Source organism: Bradysia coprophila (assembly GCF_014529535.1).
Source record: "Bradysia coprophila strain Holo2 chromosome IV unlocalized genomic scaffold, BU_Bcop_v1 contig_5, whole genome shotgun sequence".
Lineage (NCBI taxonomy): Eukaryota > Metazoa > Arthropoda > Insecta > Diptera > Sciaridae > Bradysia > Bradysia coprophila.
In genome coordinates, this window is record NW_023503374.1 from 5,934,365 (window position 1) to 5,943,475 (window position 9,111).

The 9,111-nt window shown below is 35.6% G+C and overlaps 1 protein-coding gene across 1 annotated transcript in view; it reads left to right on the plus strand.

Annotated features, from left to right (window-relative positions):
* The first annotated feature begins 1,164 nt into the window (after positions 1–1,164).
* Positions 1,165–9,111, plus strand: part of LOC119071883 — a 148,760-nt gene continuing 140,813 nt past the window's right edge. The window contains exon 1 of the mRNA XM_037176982.1: positions 1,165–1,956. The gene's annotated coding sequence lies outside the window, so the exon portion shown is untranslated. The remainder of the gene's footprint in view (positions 1,957–9,111) is intronic.

Sequence of the window (9,111 nt, forward strand, 5' to 3'; positions counted from 1 at the left end):
GGTATTGTCCTTTCATTTTCTGTTTTAAAATCTGTCTTTGTGGATTTCATATATCTAAACATGCCTTAATAAGATTCGAAGAAAAAGAATTAGAATTTCGCTGGGACCATGGATGAACATGAGGAAAAAGATATTAAACCCAGTACCTTCCAGTCCTCTGATTGGAGTGCTAATAAGAACGTCGTAAGCTAAATCTACCAAAAAGAAATGCGCAAACATAGATGCTCAAGCATTTCAGCTCGCATAATTTCAAGCATATTATTCATGTATCATTAACAACACAACGCTAATAATAAAATGTGCTTCGATGCAAAGCATAAGAGGCGTATAATTATATGTATTCCACCTCACAACATTATACACTTCACCTCTGAATTATCACATTTCATTTTAAATATCGTTTTTATTTAGGGGTAACCCAACAAACAATGAAAGAAGAAAAACGAAAAAAAAAACCTACTGAAAACAGCTGACACATAAACTTAGCTGGAATCAAGACAACGCGCATGACCTTAAAATCACTCTGATTCAATTAATTTCACCCCATAACTGGTTTCACCATAAAGCTGAGAGATTTTTTTTCTTCATTTTATCAAAGAAATGCTTTTGTTTGAAACTAATCTACAGATACACCACGTCAATTAACGCAAATATTGTTAATGTTTTTCTCTGTATCGCAGCAAAAACGACAGTACGTATTCGTAATGATGGAGCGTTATTATTGGAAAGCAGATCTGCATGTATTCAGTCAACATTGTTCCATCATTCAAACTTACATAATGCCTTGTGAAAACAACATTGCGGAAGGTCAAAAAACAATCAGTGTGTGAAAACACACCATGAGATATATCGGAAAATTCTCGTGTCTCTCCAACGTAAACAAATTCTCAAATTTATTCCATTTTCATTCAACATCCTAGCGTTTCACTTGTAACCTGTGTGTTCGGAAAAATGAGAAATGAGAGAAAAATGTTGCCGAACTGGCAATGCGTTTGCCCAGACCATATCAGTTTCCCCTTCGTTTCGATTGTCATTTCATATTTCATTGAATCTCCTTTTCTAATTTCCACGGAAAAATGTATAAGAAGGGATTTAATACTGTTGGTCTGGTCCTAGTTTTTGGCAGCTTTTGCTACAATTGTTCAGTTCAGTTTTTGATCTCTCACATGATGGTTCTAGTCCAGCATTAACATTGGAGATAAATCGAAATTTTGTTGTGAGCTGATAACGGGATTTTGTATTTTGTGACTTGTGTGTTATATTGCGATTCGTTGGTATACGCGAGCAAAAATTGTTTGATGCGGTTACAATCACATATGTTTGTCGGATCAAAAGGCTATTTATATTCTATATAGTGCAAATCCGTAAGCACTTGAGTTGCATCCGCTTTATTTATGATCGTTTTAGTTTATTAAATTAAAATATAACCAAGCCAAGCAAAATGCAAATTGCGAATGTCATTTGTGCAATATATATGCAGTCGGTGGTCGTCGGTAGAGTACATTTCCAGTAAATCTTCTTCATACTCTTTGTTCTTTGCCAAAAAGATAAATTGTTTTTGATGATTTATAATATCAACATGAAATGTGTGTGTGCTAGAACTTAAACAATTTAAACTCTGCTCCTGACAATATTCCGCTGTGTAACAATTATGTCAAAATACTTAATAATTTCGGTGGATTTTCCATAGAGAAGATTTATCTTCGGTGGCGGTTACAGAATAATAAAAATAAATTATTTTCTGGTACGGCGGAAAAAAAATCGCGGAATTTTTTTTATTCTTACTTCTCTCCAGTATTTCGCATTCCTAGGGTGAGATGAGTTTATTTTATTAAATAAATTGGATGTGAAAAAATCGATTTCATAAATTGCTTCTGCTGTGGATTAGACACCATTCATTACCCTTGGGATAAAATATTGTAATTTCTGTTTTTGATATGGATTTTTCATAAAAAGGTGAGTTTTTGTTGTGTTTTTTTTTTTAAATGAATAGAATACCTCTAATTAGTCGGCCTATACATTCATTTTCATAACGTTTCCCCCCGTATTGTTATCGTCGATTCACTTGTTTGATTGAATTAAATTTCTCTGTTCGAAATATTGTATTTAAAATGTATATATGTTGTACGGAGAATGAGGATGAGAGTATCTATGGAAACAAAACGTGATATTTTAGAGGTCACAAAGCGTGTTTCATAACTTTTCACAGCATGATTGTATACCTATACTGTCCTATATACATATATACACAACACAGCAACAACTCTGTGTGTGAATTGATCGGAAAGGAAGGGTTTTCTATTATAAGAGAATTTCTATGTCATTCCGTTTTGTAAATGACGTCAACAAATTTTCTAAAACGGATATTACAAAATGCCTCAAATAGAATATCTCCATTGGTTTGTTTACACTCTATACATCACCATGAAATGGGTTAAATAAAAATTCACAAAATCAATTCAATTTTCTTCTTCGTCAACTTTTTTTCTTCTCTGATTTGGTCTGCACGATTTCATCTTGCTAATATGTTCATTAAAATGGCATACCATTAAAAAACATGCCATTCAATTTGTTGTGTTTGGGTATAATATGAAAAGCAGCAAAAACCCTATTGTAATTCATGTTTACATTCAACTTCACAAGCTCCAGTGGCTCACACAGTGTATATGTCATTTCGTTTTATATGTCCACAATCTACGCAACATAACTAACTATGGGGATATACAAATGTTTTCGTTGATATGTACAATATTTACATAGTTGGATGGTGTATAGGTATAATGATAATGTGCAATTTTATAGATACATTTTGTCGGTAAAGTACTAGCTCATAAAATTGGATGGGGGAATAATAACAATAATGGGATTGCTTTGTAACGAAAGGCATATAACAAATAATAATGCTTTTGTTGGTTGGAATTTCTGTGTGACTGAGCAGAGTATTTCTATTGTAACGTTTTCCCGGTGACAATACTACCAATAACCCAATGCTTTCTGGTTTGGTAGTAATTCAATTCAATGCAATATATTCGAAGGACCACTTCAATTCTATACAGAGGCGGTACACATGTAACTTGATGTCGTAAATTGGTTTCATATCCAAAATGGATATAATTATTTAGCCATTCAGAGTCCTGCACATATGTATATTCATCAGTGTGGTGAGATTGACGAACAATAAAAATTCTATTATGACTGGCGTGTTATTGTCAAAATGTGTTAGTGTTTTCGGACCATTTTGTGAATTTGGTAAATTCGAGATGTTTGCCACTTCATTGTTTACATCATTAAAATTTAATGGCACATGACGCCGTTTAGCACTTATTGTGGAACAAGGACTAAATATAAATGAAAGAAAAAGGGGTTTGGAATTGAATGCTGTTTTTTTTTGACTCCATCAGTAGCGATCCGAACTTGCTACACCATAGAAACTAAGATATAATCGTAACCAGTACTCTCGTATATCATTTACTTGTCCCAAATGTCTCAAAACAAGCGAAAAACGTATATTCATGGTCTCCAATCAATTGTCTTTTGATAATTATACCTTTTTTCGAGCATTAGAAAACTATATAGTTGCACAATAGTATCTTTTGCAACAAGTTTTGAAACGATGTTTTTTTCAGCACTAGTTCAAATTCCTTAAAAAAAAGTTTATTCCGACGCAAAAAACATAATTGACGCTACCTAGTACTTTTTAAACTTTTTTGGATGACTGTGGATGGTGCCACACCAAAAATAATAATAATTCATAATCATTTGTTATCTAAAGCAACGAAACAAATAATTATGATCTACGGTCGACAAGGTCTTATATAGTTAGCAGAATGTTGAAACGAATGAAGTACAAGATTTTGTGTCAAACAAGGTGATAGACTTGTTAAAAAATAAAAGTAAAGTATTTAAAGGCTTTCAAGAATTCCTCTTTACCCTTAAATTCAGATGTCATTCATAAACAGTAACGCGCATTTAAAAGATAGCATTTGCTACACAGCTTTCTCGAACCAACAACGTAGGCTGTTAGGAATGTAGGCTTAAAAGCTCTGATAGTCTGTGCAGATGTAAATTTGAAAATGGAATACTTGTAAGATTTATTAAATTCTCTTCCTAAGTCGTAAAACAGAGGAGATGATTGGCGATTGGGAACCTTTCAGAGCAAATCTACTTTAGTTTATTATAAGGGAGCAGTAACCACAGTTTATCGTTTTGTTGTTGTCGTCGATAACAGATGTAATTCGGTAAGTAAACAAATAATCGATTGACGCAGCGAGCATGATAATTGATTGTGAGGACGTGGACCACATGGAATGATTATAAAAAGCCGGTGTCAGTTCATTTTTCCTTTATTTACCCGTGGACTTTTGAGATAAATAAACATTCCGTTGATCGGAATAATTGTACTTGCAATGTGCCCGTGGGCTTATGAGATAAATATATTTTGGTGCCAACCAACAATACGAGTTTTTTAAAGGGTCGAATGAGCCATCGTAATTGTAGCCACACTTTCGGAACAAACCTGTTGAGTCAAAATTGGTAAACTCGTTCATTGTGGAAGCGACGGCCACCGGCAAATCACTTCCTTCTCGGTATGTTTTCTTCATTCGTCTTTTGCACAGTCCAAAAATGATCTCGATTGGATTGTAAAAGGGGCAGTATGCTGGCAGGAAAACCACTACAATTCCCAGCGATCGAAGGTACGTTGTAATATTGGCGTCGCAGTGTATTCTCGCTCCGTCCATGATGAAGATCGAGTGGCGTCCAGGGTACGTTCGCACGTTGTTGCTCAGAGCAAAATCTTTGAGGTTGTCGAAAAATATTTTTCTCGTAAATGTACCATCCGTTTGGTATGATGCTTGCAGTCCCGATTGACCGAGGAAGCACAACAGTGAAATCCTTGGTTTTCTCACGAATTCGCCTTGATGAATCAACCGTTGGCCCTTTACGCCGTATCCCTTATTACGTAACATTCCTCTGTTGTCAAATGCGACTTCATCAAGGAAAACTAAAGATGACAAGTCCCACTGCAATGCTGCCATTTCGAAGAAAAATCGACAAATATCATCCTCTCGTATTTGAATGTCACGTCGTTCGAGGGTCTTCCAAGTTAGGCGTCCGGAACTTTCGGGCAAATAAGCATTTAGCTTCATGTAAGTATGTTAGAGGCTTTTTGCTATATAAGCGCACAAGCCAGTCTCATTGCTCGTCACTAAACTTCGCAAGCTTTTTGGTCTCACTTCTGGAGTAAAAATTGTTTTCGCTGTATCGATTAATCCAGCGTGAAATAGTTGATTTGTTCTTGTTGAACGCCTTCGCCAGTTTCGATTTTCTTTCGCCCAAGAAGAAGTATCCGTAAAGGCAGTAGTAAACTACATGAGGCATGTTTTTTCGATGTTTTATGTAAAATTATCGACATTTTGTCAATATAAACAGATTTGGAGTCACACAACACACGAGAGTTTTGATCCCAACAAAAAAGTTTTCAAAATGGCGAAACGTCAGAAAATATGAGAGAAGTGAGAGAAAACCAATGCGACTCTTCGATGCGACTGAACATATTTGCTCAATAGATTGTTGAGCATCGTTGCATTTGTTATAGCACGCACAATATTATTAATAATAAATTCTGTTCCTTGTACAGTACAAGTTGTACTATCAACAGTATTAAATCGGATCTACTACTTCTTTCGAACGAAGTATTTTCGATAGACTGAAAGCAAATCTGTTACTTGATTAGTTTTAAATTACTTTTCACTATGAAAGATCACAATATTCAGAACTGATTGCTTATTTTTGTCGTCGCAGTCGATAACACATGACATGACTAGTCTGTCTATTCCTGATTTCTATTCGTATTTAGACAGTGAACATACAGTTTTATGTAGTTTTACTCTGTTAATCAGAAATCGAAACGCAACCATATCGCCGCATTATATGTCATTAATAGAGGTGTGCGCCGATCTTAAAATAGTCGGCGGCGGTGCGCCGACTGGTAAGGGATCGGCGGCGGCGCACCGAAAGAAATTTATTGTCGGCGGCGGTGCGCCGATCGGCGCGCCGATAAATTTACAAAAAATCTAAACTTTCGAAAATAATGCAAAAACATTTGAAAAAGCGTGCGCAATCCTTTTTCCGAACACTGAATTCTTACTATCTTGCGATCTGAAGTATCAACTACTTATACAAGGGGAATCAACTGAGACGTATCTCACCTTTTATATTTTGAATGTACAATTACTGACCTATTATCTTAAAAACATCTAATTTAATGAATCCAAGAATGATTAGTGAGTTTGCGTAAATGACACATAAGCTATAAGTCAACTAATAAGTTGGAAATTTTAAGTCACATCGTCATACTAGATGTTTTGCAGGTTTCTTATTTCTAACTTATAATTTATGTCATTTACGCAAACTCACTACTATTATCTTTCGATTTATGCAATAACCGTTCCCGTTGCCTTTAGTCCATCTTCGATGTAGGAGTGAGATCGTAGTAGAAAGTTTTCGCAAATAAGAGAATTAGATAAACTTAAATTTATAAGTAATAAGTGTATAGACTACGGTGTTACTGCCAGCTACAATGTGCAGATGGCACCAGCTTGTTCATCACAGATGACACGTCAAATATAAACCAACGTCACGCTGAATTCACGACCCATAAGCGATTCATTCGGAAATTTCTATTGAACAAATCGTCGATCACGCAGCGAGCCGTACTTAATAGTTCTTTCGTATCGAATCATAGCCGGAGAATTCCGTCTGTAAAGTAGATTATGTGTCGCATAGTTGTCAAAGTGTAGTCAACCACAATATGTAAGTTTTCATAGTTTAGCTGTGTACTGTGTACATAACCTAATTTCGTGGAATTCAGAATTTGTAGCTTTACATCAAGTACATCACTACAATAAATCGTTTCGTATCATGACCGCTCGATTGCTTACTCAATTCCTCTGATTACATCCCGATTAGCAAGACACAAAATCGACAGTCTCTTCCCCGTGGAATCAACATACGGTAATAAGGTTTTATTTCCCAAATTTTGTACATAAAGCAGCTAAAAATTGAAAATAAAGATATCCGTGTCTCGTCTTTTGACGAAAAAACTTGAAACCGGAAAGATTTTCCACTTTATAAATTCCTGAAGCATGTGATTTGCGCCATTTTCCACCCAAATTCTACATAAGGTCTTGAGTTTGCCACTTTACAATTACAGTAGTATTCACCCAGTTTTGACTGATGCACTGAATTTTGTTCTCTTTCTTCTTCCTCTTATCTGCATCAACAGGCAATAAGAGAAACGTCGTCTGCCGTCTGCCGCGCTCCATTCCATTGCACAGGAAATAGAGTAACGTTCACGTTAAGTGAGGATACAGAAAATACAAATGTTGTTTCGACCTCGGGTATCGATGGCGGTCCCAGGCCAGCGTGATCTGACCATCCTCAGTTGTATGTTTTAACAAAAAACTCCTTTCTACGCATATAGAAACATAGCAGCATATAGAAACCTGACTTATAAATTAAGAAAGATAAACATTTGCTAAAACCTTGTACTCAGGCGCACACTTTTGTATAGATTTTTCAATTTAAGTTTATATTGCCGCCCATTAAAATGGCTGAAAGCACTAAACGTATAAAATTTCGGCGCGACGAAAATACAATCGGCGGCGGCGGTGGCGTGAGCTATAATTTTTCGGCGGCGGCGCGCCGAAAATTTAGCAAAAAATCGGCGGCGCGCCGGCGTAAAATCGGCGGTGCACACCTCTAGTCATTAAGCAACGTAAGAGATTGGTTTTTATGGTGGCTATTTTTGATTTGAAAAGCTTTCGGGTTGACCCAAAGAAATTATTGAGATAGATAGAAACTTATCACTTCACCCCAAAATAAAAACGACGAACTCTATGTACGTTTTAGCCCATCAATTACAATATTGTTTTAGTGGTAATTTCTAGCTCTAAATGTCTGTGTATGGACAACCAATTCGAACAAACTGTTGCCCGAAGAACGATCTCCTTTTTTTTAATATTCAATGTAACCCCAAGTATATTTGCGTCGTAAAATAAGCATTTATTGGCTGTGGAAAGTAAAACAGAGACAAGGGAATTAGGTGGAAGGGTTTTCTTTTCAACTTAAGTATTCACTAAATTTCTAAACATTCACATGTAATAGAACGAAACACATTTCGGCAGTAATGGAAATTCCGTTTAGAATCATTCTGATATACCGAATTGCTTTTCGTTTGCTTTTATGTGAGTTCCGTGGATTAAGTATTCAATAGATGTAATTCGGATAAAAAGTGTATTTTTCAATGTTCACCACATTTATTTATTCTTCTTCGGTTATTTTTGCTCCCGTCTTTCGGGTTCGATGTGTTTCACATTTGTGGGTTGTGTAATTTTTTATAGATAACCGGATAGGAAAGTAATTTAAAATGATCTTTTCCACACACAGTGATACAGAGTAGGTTGAATTATTATTTCCGAATAATGAACTACCTTACAAATACACGCAATAGCAATTGCAAAATGGAGGTCATTAAAGGTCTTGTCATTCCTGTACATCGAAATGGGGGGTTTTATACCCAATTGCGGCTTTTCGATTCGTGGCATCGGAACATTATATATTGATTTAATGTAACAATCATGAAGGTAGTTTACATTTTTCACTTTCAAAGCTTCGAGAAATTATTGTAGGAAGCGACTGTGGTTCACAGCTGAATAACGTTTTGAACGGGGATAATAATAAATTCTAAGTTTGCTCTGGAAAGGAATTTTCGTATTGAGGTCTAATATATTATGTCTATCGCTGCTGCAGAAATTCATAGCTTCAGTCTGAGATACTTATGTAATTTCACATTTTATTTTAAAAAGGAATAAATTCGTATATCAACCGCCAAATGGAAATTCATTAGAATAGGTTGGTATATGAAATTTTGTGGATGGGTGGAAAGCTTTAGTCGATTAAATATTACAGTTCAAATATAGCAATTAGCAGAAAAGTGTTTATTTTATGCTTGATTTCGAGTCTCAGGAGTATTAACGAGTGCAGGTTTGGTGCATAACATTTCTTGGCTAGTTCAGATATTTTTCTTGAGGCGAACGACATGACGTATCA